The 20,924-nt window shown below is 36.5% G+C and overlaps 1 protein-coding gene across 2 annotated transcripts in view; it reads left to right on the top strand.

Moving 5' to 3' along the window:
• The first annotated feature begins 1,248 nt into the window (after window positions 1-1,248).
• usp53a (ubiquitin specific peptidase 53a) overlaps window positions 1,249-20,924 on the top strand; it is a 59,985-nt gene continuing 40,309 nt past the window's right edge. Inside the window, exon 1 of one of the 2 annotated variants that reach the window (XM_079431643.1) lies at window positions 1,249-1,375. The gene's annotated coding sequence lies outside the window, so the exon portion shown is untranslated. Of the gene's footprint in view, window positions 1,376-12,689; window positions 13,081-20,924 lie in introns of those variants that run through there. The other variant, XM_079431642.1, reaches the window with a different exon arrangement.

Raw genomic sequence — 20,924 nt, 5'->3', positions numbered from 1 at the left:
ATAAACAGTGATTTACTGAACTAGATGCTCTTTCTTTAAATACATTCAGTTTAAATTGTCTTAGTGATAAAAATCTACCTCAGCTTATACTTATACTATAGGGACCTTTTACATTATAAGGTTACAGTTAGGCCTAACAACTTAACCCAAACTTAAATTTAATTTCTATTCATTTTTAAGTAGATGATCAACACTCAAGGGGTGGCTATGTGGCAAAGCCTATGACAGGTTTTTATATTTTAATATAATATTTAATGTTCAGTGGTTTTTCTTTTTTAAGAGTGGGCAGAGTTTCAGAAAATTTTTGTCATCAAATTATGCAGCAGACTCTCGCCAAAATAAATGCTAAAATAGGAAATACCCAGTGTCCCGCCTGCAGAGGACATGGCTGTATTCCTAAACAGTGTTGGGGAAAGTTACTTTTAAAAGTAATGCATTACAATATTGCGTTACTCCCTAAAAAAGTAACTAATTACATTACTTAGCTTACTCTTCAGCAATAAAACACAATGAAGCACAATTGTTAGTTTATCTAAAGTCATGTTTGCTTATTAGTATGGTTGAACTGGATCATCAAAGGTCAGCAGCAAAGACATTGGTTAATAAAATGGGATTAGATACATTTGTGTTGTTTAACATATTTAATTATTGCAGGTTTGCGTCATATTCTGAGTTTGCATTTTACTGTTTTAATTCATTTTGATGAATACTAAATCTGTTTTTTGGGAGTGGGATGAATTAATGCACATCCACATTTAGTCTAGAACTACAGTAACATGTTCACACTGTCAGTCAATAAATGGGAAAAGTAACTGGCATTACTTTTTTGAAAAAGTAACTCAGATATTTTCTTGTAAATTAAAAAGTAATGCGTTACTTTACTAGTTACTTGAAAAAGTAATATTATTACGTAAGTCGCGTGACTTGTAATGCATTACCCCCAACACTGTTCCTAAACACTGTCTGTTGCTGTTGGAAAGACTTGAGTCGAGTCCCTCTGACAAGCTTCTTTGAATTCCTGCACTGGCCCTCCAGGAACTCGCTGTAACCTTGAGTTACCTTTGAAACTGTTTATCAAAGGTACTCTCTTGTATCTTTGTAACATACAGTATGTTAGAAAAGTTGTGAAAATAAATATATTTTAAACGCACCTGTTTGCCCCATGGATGTGTTTTTTGGCAAACAGCTAGCTTTTAATAATCAGTGAACTCGGTATGGTGTAAGGAACATTTGGGCGTTTCCAGTTCCAGTGTTTCTTTGATCAACATCTAGACTTAGTGAGAGCCTCCGCCATCAGATCTAACGCTACACAAGTGGACTACTTTCTTCTAACTTCTTCACTTCTTCGACTTCTCTCCCCTGTTGTGACGTATATGTGAGTAAAACAGCTTCTTGAACAAGAAAAATTGTAGGATGGGTCTTGATTTGTCCATTAGGAATTGAGGAAAGCAAAGTCAATGTGATTGATTAGAGATTATGATTTTTTTATGCAGTATTGCATTGCGATACTGCATAAAAAATAAGAATTGTCACTTTTGATCTCATAGTGACTTTAAAGTAATGTCTACAGTTTGTGTGTGGAATAAGGAGTATACTGAGTACAGATCTAAAGCACAAATAACACCTGAGGGAAGAATACAAACCATAACTATAGCAAATATTTGACCACGTTCCAAATGGATTACTAGTGCACTGCAAACTGTGCAACCAGTATACACTGAATACTGCCTAATGCCTACTATAATATGTCAAAAAGCATAATATTTCAAACAATTGTATGCATACTATATTGTTGTCACATGACCTCGATACTACTGTACATGACCTAATTAAACATGTGCATGTTTTGCGTAACGTACATAACACATGCATGTTTAATTGCATGAATTTCTCTTGTTTTATTTAAAAAATGTCATTTTGAATTTTTTTTAATTTTCATTGCATTTCAGTCTTTACTCTTTGCAGTCTTGATAAAATAAAAAACATGTTGAAAGGTAACAACTAAATTTATTTATTTAAATGTAGCTAAAATAAATTGATGGCAACCACTCTCCTTAAAAACATTTTTGTAAATTCAACGAATAATTTTTCCAGTGTTCCTACATGTAATGCAGCAATTTTGATGATTTTAGAATTGCTTGATTTTATATATTTCTTTAATTTATTACTTAATATTTAATATTTTTACAGAGCTCATTGCAATGCATTCTGTGATAGTCAACTTCAAAACATCTTTTTAAAGGATATGTGTGATGCATGTGTAACTATTAAAAAATGCAATCTCTTCATTTTATTTTTTTTATTTATTACTTAATATATTTAATCAAATTTATGATAAAAATTAGTATACATATTTATAATATTTTATATTTATAAATAAATATTTTATTTTTATTTTATTAATTTCTTTAATTTAGTACTTTATATTTATTTTTTTATTTTTTTTACAGAGCTCATTGCAATGCTTTCTGTAATTGTGTACTTCACAAAGGATATGTGTGATCAACATGTGACCATTAAAAATCTCTTCATTTTTTTTTAATGTATAATATATTTATTATACTGTATATATATATTATATATATATATATATATATATATATATATATATATATATATATATTAATGTCTTAATATATTTAATTTGTTTTATATATATTATTTGATACAATTTGGGATAAAATGTATTATAAGTATTTAGCTTTAATTTATTTTGATTTTCTTTTATATATATAAACTTTTTTTAATGCTTATGGAGAATTACACTTCTCCGTGCCACTCTGCACAGAGGAATAAACATCCTGTTCAGTGGTTGATATTTAATTCACATTAGCAAACTAACAGCACATGCTGCCAGTTCTGTTGCTGTTTTAAGTGATTAACAGACAATTAACCTCTTGAAGCTCATAACAGGCCTGCAGTCTGGACATCAGGTGGTCAAATAACAAACGAAGATAGCATGATCTGCGCGCACAACGCCAGTGCGTTGTTAATCTAAAATTGGATTGGCGATAACAAAAAATACCTAAAGGTCAAGAGCAGGTTGTTTAGGACGTGGTAGAAAGGTGTGAAGGTCCCTGCTGAGCATTAATACAAAAACGAGTCAACATTGATCTCTGGCAAGCTGCCATTACATAAACCGACAGAATGTGATTATGACCAACATGCAGCAGCCATTCAAGATTGAATAATAAGATTAGTGGTGCTCGCTAAGGCAAGCATTACTATAACAATTGCTCATACTGAGGATTAGAGATCTGAACAAACCACTTAACCTAAGTATTCAACTTTGTGTGTAACTCGACGAGTTTGGTGCAAAAATCCTTGTGAAAAAGAAATGTGCTTCATTCTATTGAATGTGCACTCGTAGCGTACATAAAATATAAAAAGTATATTTTATATAAAAGTATATTTTAAAAATCTGTACTTCCAGATACAATATAAATGAAATAAAAAGGTCAAAAGTGTACTTTGCAATAATGTCAAATAACAAGTTTTACTTAAAAGTACATTTTGCATAATGTTTTAATAATCTTTTGTTGTGCTTTAAAGAAGTACATGAGTATCATTTTAACCATAGTGTGTTATTCAATACAATTACATTAAAAGTTGAAATATGTTAAATGTATACTAAATTGCAACTAAAATGCAAAATGATTGCAACATGAAAAATGTCTAATTAAACATATTTAAATGCATGACATACAAGTTTCAATAGAACTGATATTATAACTAATATATTTTAGTTTACCATACTTGGAAATCCTACCTAGGTGGGCCAAATAAGGTAAATAAGGCAGTTAAGTTAATTGCATTTAATATAAATTTAAACTATAATGCATTTTAATTTAATTGTAAATAACATAAAATGAAGGGTCCAAAAATATTACATTTGGTTCAGTACTTTTATTCTTTGAAAGTAAATTATGTCGTTAATGACGTCTCAGGTTACGTATGTAACCATGGTTCCCTGATGGTAGGGAAGGAGACACTGCGTCCTCTAGGGGTCGCTATGGGAAACACCTCGGCGTGACCGGTGTCTTGAAGCATATATCTAATCACGACAATAACATTGGCCAGCGACAGCCTATGACATTACTACCGGCGCGGCCACAGTATAAAGGGGCACCGGGAAAATACGTCATTCACTTCTTCGTCTGAAGCTTGCGTCCGAAGCATGGCACCGAACCTAGAGGACGCAGTGTCTCGTTCCCTACTCTCAGGGAACCATGGTTACATACGTAACCTGAGACGTTCCCTTTCGAGGGAACTTCGAACTGCATCCTCTACGGGTCGCTTTGGAGAACGGAATACCCACGCCACCATGCTGTGGGGAGTGCAAGCCAAGCACAAAAGGCGAGCACTAAGTACCAACTCTACCCAGCTAAGGGAGTTGCCCCTGGGACGGTACGACGGCTGTCAGTGACATTATCCCCTTTGGCCAAAGGCCTGAGCTGCATACCCCAGAACTTACCTGTTAGGGGCCGGGGCTCCTGGACCCAGGGTAGAGCTCAAAGGCTTGGAATCAGAAGAAGAGATTCCTTTAAGGGGATACGACCAAGCGCTTAGGATAGTAACTAAGTCTTGGCCTGTCACCCAGGGGCTACTGCATGCTCTGCAAGAGCTTGCTGAAGGAGCTGTCTCAACAGATCCTTGGTAGCAACACCCTGTTCAAGTAGTATCACTGGGGATACATAGGTAGAGTAGGGCCCAAGGCCTGACCGACTCAAAGAATGGGTACGAAGCCGCAGCGCATAACCCATACCGTACAGGATTTTAGAAAGACCGCAAAACACTTGGTGTGCGATCTTACCACAACGTGGCTTTCAGAAAGTGCACAGAGACTAGCGTGCGCACTTACCATAACATGGATTTGTAAACACCGTCTTTTCAGATACTCTGGAGGGAGCAGCATGCTCATAGGTGACCCTCTAAGATGAAGGGAGCAACGCCAGCTCTACCACACACACACAACCCGCGAGCCGTGTGAAACTGCGGGTATCAGAACAAAGCCTCCGTGTGAGAGAACATGCACTCCTAGTCGTGCTTAGCTTCTGCTAACATAAACAAACGGTCAGTGAAGACGAAGAAGAGGATGACGTATTTTCCCAGCGCCCCTTTATACTGTGGCCATGCCGGTAGTAGCGTTATAGGCTGTCGCCGGCCAATGTTATTGTCGTGATTAGATATGTGCTTCAAGACACCGGTCACTCCGAGGCGTTCCCCATAGCGACCCCTAGAGGACGCAGTTCGAAGTTCCCTTGAAAGGGAACTACTCTTTTTTGTATTCGTGGCCTAATGGTTAGAGAGTCGGACTCATAATCCAAAGGTTGCGGGTTCGAGTCTCGGGCTGGCAGGGATTGTGGGTGGCGGGAGTGAATGTACAGTGCTCTCTCCACCCTCAATACCACGACTGAGGTTCCCTTGAGCAAGGCACCGAACCCCCAACTGCTCCCTGGGCGCCGCAGCATAAATGGCTGCCCACTGCTCCGGGTGTGTGTTCACGGTGTGTGTGTGCACGTTGGATGGGTTAAATGCAGAGCATGAATTCCGAGTATGGGTCACCATACTTGGCCGTATGTCACTTCACTTTTAAGGGCATATTTATATATATTGCAAGAATAGTGACTGAATGCATTTTGTAGAGACCTATGTGGCCAATTGTAAATGTAATGAGCGAAACCAAATAAAAAAGCAATTTAATTAATTAACACTTGTGACTACGAGTTCATAGGCCCATTGAGACTTGGGCTCTTTTGACTCGGGCCGACCACCTAGAAAACACCCAAAATACCTTGGCAACCACTCCGAACACTTTACCAACTGTATAACCACACCTACAACACCCTATTAGTGCTGCAAAGGAAAAATTGCTCATATTTCTTTGTGTATGTGTGTGGGTTAATAAGGAATTTCAATATTATTCCTATATTTCAATGAGCCATACAGTGTGAAAACGGCTTTTTCTTATGTATATAGGGAATGTACAGGATGCAGATGCAGGATAAGGCTCTTCATTGTGTTTACGTATAACTGGCATTCTCAAGAGTCCAATTAAATCATGTGTAACCATACGTTACAAGAGTGTGACAGATACACTTGGGGTTGATGTGGTCGATGCAAGTGGAAAGGAGTTGCAATAATGCTCTGCATGTTGCATTCATGCAAAAGCAAATTTTTCATACATTTCCCCTAAATATCATGAGAAATACTAGCAATTGTTTTGGGAAAGAAAGCTTTCTAGCTGAATGTTTCAATCAACATTGAAAACGTGGCCTCGGTTTTTCTCAGTGACGTGCCCATGGAAAATATATTCTCTTATCCTAATTGTCAGAGCCAGTTTGTCTGCTCTATCTGCCAATACCAAGACAGTCGGTGATATCTACAGCAAGTGCTAGAGCTACCATGACTACAGTAAACATACAAGCAAAATACATCACAGTCAGCTCCTGGTAAACAGTCAGGGGTGAATTTACTAAACAGCTGCATGCTAAACAGTCTCTAGAAACCTGCATCTTGTTCACTAATCATCTGCAATCCCATCTTAGCATGTGCTTAATGCACTGAAATAGCAGCGCACTATGGAAGCTTGTTTCCACCACTAGATAAAAAAATTAAAATTTATCTCACAATTAAGACTTTTTTCTCACAGTTGTTTTTTCTTAGAATTGCAAGGAAAAAATATCAGAATTCTACTTTTATATCTCGCAATTCTGACTTTGTTCTCAGAATTCTGTGATTTTTTTTTTCAGAATTTCAGGAAAAAAGTCTGAATTGTGATATTAAAAGTCACAATTACCTTTTAGATTTTTTTTAATCCCATGGTGGAAATGGACTTGAGTATTTTCTAGCAATCGCATCAGAAATAATTTATTAAAAGAGCACTAAAACCAGGCATATGTTATATCAAGACATACGGTGAAGATTATTAAAATCAAAAGATTTTTAGAGAATTTTAATATTTTAATATAAACTAATTATAAAATATATAAATATAAATTATATAAAAAAATATATATAACATAAAATACAGAAAAGATGAGAAAAAATATAAAATAAAAATATATATAAAATAAAAACATAAGAAACATAAAAATCTAATGAACCCTGTTGACTTTCTTGATACATGCATTCCTGGTGAACAAATCATTAGTGTTCTTTATTGCAAGGAAAAAAAAGGGTTGTTTTTGTGATTTTTCATGAAAATATAAAAACATGCCCCCCTTTTGAAAACAGCTTTCCTTTTTTCCTTTCCTATTTGTCACATATGGACCCCTTGGCATCACTATTTATGACATATATGTTGGTTTTCTATTTAAACAGCCACAATAATTTTATTTACTTTTCACTGTATTTACACATTTCTGAGCATTAACCTAACCCCTACCCCTAAGCATTTCTCAGTATAAAGCAATATAAAACACAGGCAGATACAAAGTCACAATTTATTAAACCATTACAAATATCTCAAGTATTCTTAAGACCAAACTCTGATTAATGTGAGTAACAGACCCAAAAGCCATCACCATCTCCAGCTGTAATGATTAAATCACAAACATAAAAAACTTAACGCCTGAAGAAGCATTATGTCAGGTCTGTTTGTGAAATGTGATTGGCTCGTGACCAGTTTTGTCATGCTAAAGTTTGGATTTATCTTTTAAATGAGATGTGACTGTTAACATAAAGCAGGATAATTTTAAATCCTTAAGCTTCACTTTGTTCCTCGCATATTGTATGATTTTGATGCATTAAAAAATGATGCCAAGGAGTCCATATGCGACGAGTGGGGAGTGAGAACATTGTTGTTTCATGTCAACTTTAAAGAATAATAAGAGTGACCAAATACACAAGTTATATATCAGCCAGTATACAGACATTAGAGCAATTGTATTGTACGCACAACCAAACCAAGGTCAAAAACAAATCAAAGCATTATGTTTGAACTAGTATGAACTGATTTTGCCTCAGCACACATCAATAGCAGCAGGGTAAGAGATGGCACATATCCACCAGCCCAATTATTTAATGACCTGCTGCCTTTTAGGATCTCACCCAGTTTTAATGCAACGGGCCAAATTAACTACACAGTTAATGCAAACGTGAAATATAATTAAGCCATAATTCTAACATGAGAACTGAGTAATGAAACTAACACAATTAACGCTCATAAGCCATAGCTCAAACTCCTGCTGTAAAATTGAAAATGTACGCTCCATTTACCAACTAATGATCTTCTATAATTTTCTCTATGTCCTTATTATCATTCTACACTTGGTCCTGCAAAGTGGGGAAACTGCTAGTCTTTGAATTCTCAGCCATTTTTATTCCCTGATACGCTTATAAATGCACACCACCCTCACATTTACCCTAATAAAGGACTTTGCTCCACACTGACTGGGAAAAGACTTACAGAAGGAAAATGCATTGTCTCTTAAATGGGCTTTCCAAGTACTTCCTTGGGAAAGGAGTGTCCCGTTTGGATACACCATGACCTCTGTTAGAGCACTCAAATAATGTGGCTTATTTCCTTTTGCACTCTATTCCTTCAGCCCACTCGAGCGCAGCACAACGGTCAAGCACTGAATACATGCGCACTGTATACCTCCTAAAGAGATATTGGGACTCAGCATTGCACATTATAATGGACTAAATGGTTCAAAGACAGTTAAATATTTTTCCCTCATCGTTTTATGTAACAGGATTGGACAGATGGTGTCCAGATAACAGCAGTCTTACATCACATCGCACCAGACTACTGCTTTCATCAGCAGATAAAACAGTGTAAATAAATAATACAAAGCCATTAAAGGTCCAAAGCTGACAATACATGAGCACTGGTCAAACTATGAGGGAAACCCTTTGGCTATGTTTACAATAGATTATTATAGGCTACTGCATACTGCCCAGTGTACACTGTATACTGCCTGATATATATTTCAATAATGTAAAACAGTATGCAATAGTCCAGTTAGTCTAAATTAAAAGGGCACATTTTCAACAGATCTATAAGATCTGAGTCAAAATTCCAATGATTTCTATTTATTTTGGAAAGGTTGAACTGTATTCTAGGGGCACAGTGTTTTTGTTTGAGTTAATTTTCATATGTGTCTTAAATATTTTTCTTAAATGGCAATTGAGTAACTGGTCTACTGTATAACTGATTTTTACATAAAAATGAAATGGTTCAAACGTTTGAGGAAGGTCCTGTATGACTAAAATGTTTGATGTGGATTTTAAGTACACTAAACACTTCATGCACTTGTAATAATAAAAGAAGATTGCTAGTATCTCAGCATGTCATTCTTTTTGGATAATCAGTGAATGCACTTCAATATTGAGTTTTTTATATATATATTTTTTTTTTTTTACTCTTTTTGAATTAACTTTAAATGTATTAATTACAATAGTTAATATATTTATTTATATTTAATAAACATTTATTTATATTTTATATTAAATATTTATATTTATTATAAATTTATTAACAACATTTTATTAAATACAATATTTGCTGGCAAAAACATAATTTGTGTGTTGCTATTTTAGGAATTCATGTCTTCCCACTTGTTATACTTCTTGACAATAGTCTATTTTAATGCCAGGTTCCACTGTGACAACTTACCCCATTTTCTGTAGTGTGACAACATGCCCCACTAAAAAAGGTGTGTTGAACTGTACATTAACTGGAAAAAGCATGTTTTTTTATTTATTTATTTTTTATTACTTGAGTGTGTTAGGAAATTTTTGTAATGTACTATAAAACTGTTATATATACAAAATATTACATTATTGTATAATTACCATAGAATATATGAAGAGTTAAGATACAAAAGCCTCTAAGTGTTATCTGAAATTCAAAAAAGTATTCTAAAATGAGCATTTTTATCAGGCTCCTATATTTATTTTCAGTTATTTCACTTTAACTGCATAGAAAGGGACCTATATACTGCCATTAGAGTAATATCACTGAGCCTAAACATAGGTGTAATGGAGCGAACGAGACATGCGGATCCATTTGCAAGCTTTATTAAACAAAGACGTGGTCAAAAAACACAAGCAGGGTCAAAACATCGGCAAATAGGTATGGCACAGATGAGATACAAGAATAATCCAAAGGGCAAGCGTGGGTCTTTGATCGGCGAACATAATCCAGAGGGTTTGACAACAGGGGTAATCCAGGAATGTGAGCGATAGTCCAGATAAGGTACAAATAGAGTCCGAACGGCGAGACAAGGGTAAATCCAGGAAACACAGACTAGAAAACAAGAAACAGGCTCTGTATCGCAGTTAAAACTAGGGGAGTAATAAATGCAGAACAATACAGGAACGGAACAGAAAACACAGACTGGCTCGGTAAGGCAGCTAACACTAGGGGAGCGCTATACACAGAACAATACACGGCGATCTGTGAAAAGAAGTCCATGGTTTATGTAGGGTGTGTGACTGTGAGATGGTTCTCAGGTGTGAGCATGTGATTGAGACAGCTGTGTGTACTTAGTGTAATGAATGATGGGAAATGCAGTCCAGGGTAAAATGTAACAGTCTGTGTGGTGTGAAGGTCAAAGTGATGGAGGAGTGACCTCTGGTGGTGAGTAAACGGAAGTTCATAGACCAGATTTGTGACAATAGGAGCCGGATAAAAATGCTCTTTTTGATTAAAATTTTAGATGCCACTTTTGCATCTGAACTCTTCATATGTGACCCTGGACTACAAAAAAACCCTCATAAGTAGCACAGATATATTTGTAGCAATAGCCAACAATACATTGTATGGGTCAAGATTACCATTTTTTCTTTTATGCCAAAAATCATTAGGATATTAAGTAAAGATCATGGTCCATAAAGACATTTTGCAAGTTTCCTACCATAAATTAATCAAAATGTAATTTTTGATTAGTAATATGCATTGCTATAAGAACTTCATTTGGACAACTTTAAAGGCGATTTTCTCAAGATTTATATTTTTGTGCTCCCTCAGATTCCAGATTATTAAATAGTTGTCAGACGACTTGAACGAGTTTTATCGTCGTTTTGAAAAATCACCCCACACCCGCCCTGAACACCTCTCCACACAACCATTAACACCTCCAGCAACCCTCCTCTCCCCCACATCTACAATTCAAATCAGCGAAGAAGATGTGTGCCAGGTCTTCAGGAAGAACAAAAGAAGGAAAGCACCAGGCCCAGACGGTGTGTCACCAGCCTGCCTAAAAACCTGTGCTGACCAGCTGGCCCCCATCTTCATACAGATCTTCAACAGTTCACTGGAGCTGTGTGAATCCATGGAGCTGTGTGAGCCATCATTGAATCCGTCCTCTGCACTTCAGTAAGTGTCTGGTTCAGCTCAGCTACCAAATCTGACCTCAGAAGACTACGGAGGGTAGTCCGGACTGCTGAGCGAATCATTGGTACAACCCTCCCCACTCTCCAAGAACTGTACTCATCCAGAGTGAGTAAAAGGGCTGGTAAAATCACTCTGGACCCCTCACATCCAGCACACTCCCTCTTTGAGCTGCTACCGTCTGGTCGACGCTACAGAGCTCTGAGCACCAGAACGACCAGGCACAGGAACAGTTTCTTCCCTCAGGCAATCCATCTCATGAACACTCAACAATAAACGTGGAACACACAACTATAATACATTATCCATTCACCACACTCACTAATTTTATCTTTATTTTCTCATTTCTAATTTGCACATACTTGACCTGTACATACATATTTGTCTATATTATATATTGGGGAAGTCGGACTCGTAATCGAAAGGTTCGAGCCCCCGGCCGGCAGGAATTGTAGGTGGGGGGAGGGAATGTCCAGCGCTCTCTCCACCCTCAATACCACGACTGAGGTGCCCTTGAGCAAGGCACCGAACCCCCAACTGCTCCCCGGGCGCCGCAGCATGGCTGCCCACTGCTCCGGGTGTGTGTTCACGGTGTGTGTGTGTGTGTGTGTGTGTGTGTGGATTTGTTCACTACTCACTGCTGTGTGTGTGCACTTGGATGGGTTAAAGGCAGAGCACCAATTTCGAGTATGGGTCACCATACTTGACAATACGTCACGACTTTACTTTACTTTACTTTATTGTGTTTTTGCTACTTTGTACATTGCCTATTTGGTTATTTGTTGTTATTCTTTTATTATCTGTGTCCTGTTGCTGTCTTTCTGTTGCACTGTGGAGCTTCTGTCACTACAACAAATTCCTTGTATGTGTAAACATACCTGGCCAATAAAGCTCATTCTGATTCTGATAGTTCCTAACAAACCATACATCAATGGAAATATTATTTATTCAGCTTTCAGATGATGTACACCTTTATGACTGGTTTTGTGGTCCAGGGTCATATATAGGCTAATGATTCAGTTTACATCACCTTCATAAATTGAAGAAAGACAGAAAAAAAGCAAAAACACAATGATGCACATTCTTTAGTCATCATTTTGTCGATGCAGAGTTTTTTTTTTTTTAAATCGTTGAATTTTATGTAGAAAAGTTAAATCGGCAAAGTGTCTTGAACGCACCTAACGTCGTAATTATGACTTGTGATGTCTACTATTTCATCTGAAGACCTAAAATGCTACGCTCAAGAATCCCAGTGAGGTTTGAAACACAGCCACCGAAACGAGTCGCTGCTCCGCGTCAACACAGCAGAGGAAAGTGTGAGAAAGCTGGAGAAACTCCTCCCTCCGACGTGCTGCACTGGGACAGAGAGACTGCAGTAATGAGAGGAGAGGAGGAGTTTCACCTCAGCACCGAAACCAGCTGGAAATTCAGGTGTCTCAGTCAAGTCATGTCAGCAATGCACTCCGGACTACCGCGGGGACCGCTCACTTCACAGGACAGGATTTTAACTAACTAAAGAAAGCGCGAGAGCAACACTGAGTCATAAGAGAGCGAAGGAGCCTATGGTGTTGTGTTTGTAGTGCATATCTTTACCGGTGTGTTTTGGAGAGGCGTCTGTCGCTTCCGCTTTTCCGTCCAGCAGTTTGACTCCAAAATTCAGCAGGAGTCTTATTTGTGATACTCTGTTTCACTGGACACTGAAAGGAACAAGGGAATACCATTCGTTTATTGTTCACGTGGTGAGTAGATGTGTCTCTTGTCATGTCTGTACATTTTGTTTTGGCCAAACTTTTCTTCTCCGTGTTTCATTCGTCAGTGCGCGTGCGGCGGAAACACACCTGAAGCAGGTGAACAAGCACTGCAACTTACTGTTTACGTGTAGAGCCTTCATGCGAAAAAGCCCGAAATGGTGTGTTTTGTATTTTAAGTGTAATGTTGTGACGCAGGAGTATCTGAATGGTAGCCAATATTTATATTTTCAATAGTTAAGTTCAGTTATGCACCACTTGATTTCATTAGCCTGCTGTTGGGTCTGAATCCTCTTTGATGCGTAATTAATATATAAAATATTAGATAAAATACTAAAAAGTTAAACTGATTAAACTTCATTTGCTGTATTCTCATGATATTTTAACATATTTGCACCAGTGAGAAATAGCTTATCTAAGTAGTTCAAATGAAGACACTGTCAAACATTAAAACTAGAAATAGTGATGAATATAAATATATATTTGAGACAATAATTTTGATACACCTTCACTGGCGTAAACTGCAAAAATCATTTGCTTGATCAATTTGTTTCCATTTTTCCACGTATTTTACAAATATCTAAACATCCTTAAAACAAGGTTAAAAAAATATATATATACATATATATATATATACCCAAGATTTTACTCTTGTATAGAGAATTTATCTCTTTTATTTTTATTTTTTTTACCCGTTTAAAAATTGTTCTTTTTAAGCGTAGTGCATTTCTTGCTAAAAATCAAGACAAAAATCTTCATTTAAAAATATATTTTTTAAAGATTCCTAGGCTATTTACTACAAGGAAATACACACATGCTTATTAAAAATGAATTCTCGCAGGGTAAATGACAGTTACAGATTAGTTCAACATTGTCTTTGTATTAAATTAATTTTTGAATATTATTGCCATGTCTTTGGGGAGTAAAAATAGCTTAACAAAAATGGATAAACTATCACATTTTGAGGAATTGTTGTAGTTTTGCTTTTTTTTTTACCCCTTTGGAGCATACAGAAGATTTTTTTTAAAGGTAGAGAAGTTGTAGTAGAGGTATTGCATCTGGGCATGCAAATGCTATTTGTTTCTTTGCAACAAACATTACAGCTGATTAAATTGGCTCCACACACCTGCCAAAGCACTCTTCTCATTAAAGTTTGCTGCCCGTGCATTTCATTTGAATACCATGCGATTGCAGAAGTTTGGCACTTATGCACGAGGCTAGTTATGTCTTTTCTTTGGCTCATTTAGATAGACGAGAAAATTGCAGCACACATTTGCTTTCCCTCTGATCTCTCAGGATATTTATATGCCATTAATATTCAGCCTGTACTTTAAAAATCTTCATTTGCGTTAGTGTGGTGACTCCTTAGTCCAAGTAAACAAATTATAGATATTTGTAGTGACCACAAAAATCTGAGACTTGCGTTTGGTGAGATTGTGCAACATTCATTTAGTTTTCAGCATGCTTGTATTTGATCTGCTGTTGCCTACGTTTCTCCCCACACCAGTGAAATCGAGACGGCATGCGGCAGAACCGGCTGCATCTTCCACTGTGGCCCTTCTCATCTGGGATCAGTTCAGTTTCCTAACCGCCTGCAGAGCTGTAGAAAGCACTGACTTCAGATCAGTTAACAGCTGTACCCTGCCAAGGTGTTTCCTGGTGGAAATGAATGGAATTGTTCAGGGAGGAGTTTTCGTGGAAAGGCCAGTTATGCAGATCGAGTTTGTGGAAACTAGGTTTGAATATGTCCTGTAACTACCGCAGTGCAATGCGCTCATTTTGCATAGGCGTGTGCATGTTTGTGCGTGATCGTGCATGTGTCTGTGGGCGTGTTTTAGAAAGTTAGGACTGTTTGTCTGAGCTTAATGATGTCACATTTATGAATCATACATGAAAGGACAACATTGCCAAATGAACATAACAGTTGAGGCTGTGTTTGGATTGTCTTTTTTGACACATACAAGTCTTACCTTAAAGGAATTGTTCACCCAAAAATTTTAATTTGCTGAAAATGTAATCACCTTCAGGCCATCCAAGATGCTCACCAATGGATCACCTGCAGTGAATGGGTGCCGTCAGAATGAGAGTCCAAACAGCTGATAAAAACATCACAGTAATCCACACCACTCCAGTCCATCAATTAATGTTTTATATAGCCAAAAACTGCAAGTTTGTAAGAAACAAATCCATCATTAAGGTGTTTTTAACTTGAAAAAATAGCTTTCAGCTAAATTACAAGACTATAATCCATAATAACACTTCCTCCAGTGAGAAAGTCCATCTGCTGTTGTCCTCTCACATCAAAATCCACCCACATATTTGTTTAGATCTGTTCTGTCTTGTAAAAAGTGCTTTATTTGTGCATATTTCTCTCCTGATTCAGACAAGATGACTTTTTCAGTAGAGAAAGCAATATTATGGATAGAGGACTCATATTTTAGCTAGAATCAACAAAACACCTTAATGATGGATTTGTTTGTTACAAACACGCAGCTTTTCACTTCACAAAAATGTACTGTAATTGATGGACTGGAGTGGTGTGGATTGTGATGTTTTGGACGGCACCCATTCACTGTAGAGGATCCATTGGTAAGCAAGCCATTCTTTAATTATTATGAGTTACTTTTCTCTTCATACTTTTTTTTTTTTTAATGCTTGTCACGATGCTACCCCTAAAGTAACTGACAGGTGCTTATGGGTAAATCGTCCCAAAGCGGGAGAAGTTTTTGCTGATCTCACCAAATCAAAATAGTCCTCTTCTCAGCACAGCAGCCAGCTGCTTCATTTGTTATTGTTTACAAGGAATCCTCCTCCGAGTATCTGCAAGTGTCTGACTAAGCAGTGCACTAATAATGCATGAAGCCACTGACGCTGAAATAAATGTTTTAAACCCTGTCGGAGGAAACCATTTTTCAGTTGGAAAATGAAAGGAAAGCGAGATGGTGGCCGCATTGTGAATTTGACATTTATTGGCAAGCCGTAAAGGAAGCGAGGAAACGTTTAGGAAGTTGAGTATGTTTCAGAGAGGATGTTGTACTTCAGTCATTGATAAAAGTTGATGTCTCGATAAATCTGTTTTTGTTTGTTCAGGAGTTGTTTTGTCACCTAAGTATTAATGCATTATATGTTTAATGGCTGGACTCAAAGTGTTGACCGCGTGCTGGAACGCATCGCATGACCAACAGGAAGCCCACACAGGAAACGGCCGCAGCATTGTTGCTCGAAGCCAAAACAGCCTTCTCCGTTCCTTCGGGAATTCTGCCGCTCCCTCAGTGTTGTTTCAGGGTTTCAGGAGCGTGTCGGGTTTCGCCTCGGCAGTGCGGCCCACCAGGGCAAAACTGTCCTTTTTGTGTAGTAATTGTTGTGGGTTTGCTGTCAAAAAAGGATGTTATTCTTCACAGTGATGGCGTGTTTTTTTAGCACTTGATGCTGTGGCATGTGGCCATCTGTATTCCTCATTTGGTCATTTTCAAAATGACATGTGCACAGTCTTTCCCAAATGCTTCTGACATCTGGTTGCTAACCAAGACTCCTGGCTTTTTTTAGGCCTGGATTATCATTTATAGATGTACAAATCATTGTTTGTTTCATTGCATAACTATGCATCTGTCATTTTCTGCAAATTATTTATATATTTCCATCATGCATTGCACCATTATGATGCATTTGAATCAAATGCATCATTGCTTTGCTGTTTTTGGTGTCTGTTGACCAGATTACCGTTGTTGTAAATGTGCATAATCTGTCAGTGTCCTGTGACTCAGATATTTTGTCATGGTTGAAACACAAGAATGTAGCATCTGTTTCGCAACTTCTGCTTTTATTTGTCTTACATATTCTCTTTTCTTAAGGAAAGGAGATTATCCGTAAATCGTGTTGTGTTGCCTCAAATGGGTACGGTATGTAACCAGAATGTGCTGCAATTTGGCCACTTTTTTTTTTTCCAGGCAAATCATCATGAGTTATGTTACGTGGAAAATTTAAGTAGGAGTTGAAGAATGAGTCAATAAATAAAAAAGCAGAAGAGCTCATTAAACTTTTGAACTTTGTAGACAGCAGTGTGGCAGAAATCCATTTTCTTTTTCGAAATTATCTTTAATATTTTATCAGTGTAAATTCTCTGTTACACATTACGAATCGAAATGATCTTTTGAGTGATTTATACCTGCAGGCACTTCATTACTCTGTGAATCTCCTCTCCGTCGATCTGCGGAGGGATCTTTATATTAGCATGGAAGAGATATTAAACCATTTGTGATTTAGACAGTTCATCATAGTTTTGAATTTTGAACATTATAGCACTCTGAGCTCCATATTCAGAGAAATCTTAGAGCAGCAGTAGGCAATTAATAGGCTGGTAATATAAAACTAATATATAAGGAGAAGGAGCCATTTATTATTTTTATTTCAAGTCTTGAATATTCAGTAAATCAGTTTAATGTGAGTAAGATGATGATTATATACGAAGAAAACTCTCGATCAATCCATTTGGTCTTGAAAACAAAATTTGCAACACACTTAAAGAGAGAGTTCACCCAAAAATATAAATTGTCATCATTTACATGTTCTTTTAGAACTTCTGTAGAACATGAAATAAGATATTTTGAGAAATGTTTTTTTCTCCATGCAGTAGAAGTCAAACCAAACTAGAAGAAATCTATTCATACAGCTTTGGAACGACGTGAGGGTGAGTAAATGACAGAATACAAATTTTTGGGTGAACTGTGCCTTTAAATCCGTTGCGTGTTTTGTTTTCAGGATTTTGCACAAAAAATGTCACCGTTTCAGTGAGTCATTGCGTAATGAGAGCACAGGAAATGATGTCATGTGCAGTTCGTTTCAGCTCTTAGTAGAAAGGGTGGGGGATATCCTCACTTACATTAGGAAAGGAATGGAAGAGTCACATGGCAAGACTGAAACCAGACTGTCATCATTACATTGTAGCTATGAAGTTCTGGTGCCTAGATATGCCTTCTTGTGCTCAGATTCCACCCTTGTGAAAAAGTACGCTTAAATATATTTTTAAAATTAGTACTTATTATAGAAATAATATTCTCTAAAAATATACTTAATTGCCAACTGAATGCAGTGTTTTCAGATGCTTAAATGCATGTTAATGGCAATTAAATGACAATGTATTATAGTTTAAATTGATATGAAATGCAGTTAGCTGAACTTTGTGTCTCTGACCCACTTAAGTAGGACTTAAGTACTTCTCCATATGTAATGATGAAGTTGCAATTTAATACATTTTAAATGTACTGTAAGCTCAAATAACACACACGTTTAAATTATTAAAAAGTACTTCATGTTCTTTAGTATAGTCAACCCAACAAAATAAGTTTACATTTACATGACTAAAATGTACTAAAAACAGAAACGTTTTTCCCTTTGTGTTTTCAAAGATTTTCACGTACAGATGAGAATGCTGTCAAAATGATCTCTTGCCTACAGATCAGCGAAAACAACTAAAAACTCTGTGTTATTCATGTTGGGCCTGTAGTTGGCAATGTCACTTTGTAAAGAAACACTTCCTGTCTGCGAATATGCCTATAGACTGATCGCAATAGTCAAAATGCCAAAACTCAAAGTTTTTATTTTTTCATTGAAAACGTGTAAACACCCCCTTAGGATATTTTTTTACATTTATGCATTTAGCAGACGCTTTTATCCAAAGCGACTTACATCGCATTCAAGTTACAGTTTTTACATTTTATCAGCTCTTTTTACAGCGCAAAACCATTGTAATTTTTTTTTAAGTACTTTATAGTGAAACTGTCAATTTGACTCTACTTTTAGTCCAACATAGTCATGAAAGTATACTTTAAGTACATATTTAAGTGTACTTTATTTCATTGCTATATTATCTTCAAGTACAGTTTTTTTTTTTTATATATTTTATCATTCGAAGTACACTACGAGTGCATATTCAAAATAGTTAAGTGCACTTATTTTTCACAGACATATTTGTTCCATCTGCTGTATCAAAAATGATAGGTCTGATAATTTTGCACAACTCTCCTTAATAAACCATGCATTTGGAGGTTTTGCTCATGTCTGTTGCACAAACGCAGCAGGATGAGGTACATATCAAAGTGTAATTCTTTGCACTGTAAAAAAAATTCCGTAAAATTTATTTAAAAAATGGCAACTGTGGTTGCCGGAATTCTACCGTAAAAAATACAGTGACGACATTTTAGGTTTAAATTTAGTCAAATACTGTAATTTCATTAACTGATATACCAACTTATTAAAGTACTGAAATATGTTTTGTACCTTTGAAATACACTGATAACCACCAAATGCAGGTGGTGATGAGTAAGTCACATGATGAACCAAAGCCCATCACAAGCAGCTTTTAAATAATAACATACTTAGAAGGTGCACAGTGTCATTCACACAAGCACTAAACACGATCATGGTGAGACTTATTAAACTGAAATATGCAATAAACATTAATTTAACAACATTAGATGTAACATACAACCCTGATAAACATAACTGACAAGAAATACTGAGAAGCAGCATAGTTATTTTAAAGAAAAAACATCTAATTCAAGCAACATTTGAAATGCGACGCAGGGAATTCCGGGAACGTCAATTTACGGGTTTTCCCTGTAAAGTTTACAGGAACTTACAGGTTTTTACTGTAGCATTTTCAGAGTTTTTACCGTTAAAATCACGGTAATTTTTTTACAGGATTCAAATAGTGAGGCTTGGCTTAGCATATACCACTGATCAAGATCTGATCTTGCACAGATTTAGCTCACTCTTTATAATGCAGTGGCCATGTACAGTAGGCAGTGTGGATGCTGTAGCTTTCTAATGGCAGGTACTGTATTTTTGTCATTCGCCATTTTATTTTTTTTTTATATATATTTTTTATGCTACCTCACCTTCGCTCTCTGGCCAAGTTTGTGTCACGCTGGGATGAATGACCATGACCGGTGGCTCATGAGCTCAGGAGAAAAAGCGTCACCCATAATGTCAGCGTTTTCCACTCTCCAGCTACATCATCACCTGATTGTGGGAGCTATGATTCGCTCTGTGACACGCTGCTTTCTGTTACTGTGAGTGATGATAAGACCACAGACGACTGCGGAGGTAAATTTGGGGCTGATGTTTCCATCTTCTTTAGAGCTGAGAAAAGTAGTTGCGACCGTGTGGATGCGAGTCATCAAATGCACTTTTTGTTAAGAGTTAAAAACAGACCTCTAACAAAGAAATTGGATGTTGAAGAGTGGGTGACATCTTTCAGATACCCGCAGTAACGTTATCCATTGGCTTTTTTCAATAATACTTCCTCTAAATAATGCTGCTTCCTAAAATGTAGCCTAAATAGCAGTTAGATCTCGGGCTAAAACAAAATTAGTTTTTCTGTTGTGTGTTGTTTGCATAATTCAAAGAAAGTCTGAGTGATGGGAGTAGGGAGGGTTTTAGTTCCCACGCTCTAGAAAAAAAGGCTGTGAAAATAGGACACAATGTATTGTGTTAATATGAAGGGATTTTAATATGAAGGTATTGATTTTTCACAGGAGTTTTGCCTATAAATTTTGAATTACACATTGTATTGTATTGTGTTTTAGGTTGAAAATAACTTAAAATAACTTTTTTTTTTTTTCATTTTCCTATAGATTTATTTTCTTAGTGCGTAGTTTTATTACAATTCATAATCTAATTCATGATTTATTAACTTTTGAACTGGTATTTACTTTTACCTCCCCTTCTAAATTTTATCAGGGATGCATCTCATGATAAAATACCATATTTTATTGTAAAATCAAAAGAGAAAAAAATTATATTTGTCAGTTTTCATTATTTTATTATTTTTCCCT

Source organism: Barbus barbus, assembly GCF_936440315.1.
Source record: "Barbus barbus genome assembly, chromosome: 2".
NCBI classification, from domain to species: Eukaryota; Metazoa; Chordata; class Actinopteri; order Cypriniformes; family Cyprinidae; genus Barbus; species Barbus barbus.
Note: the sequence above shows the minus strand (reverse complement) of the source record. Positions and strands in the feature narration are given on the sequence as shown.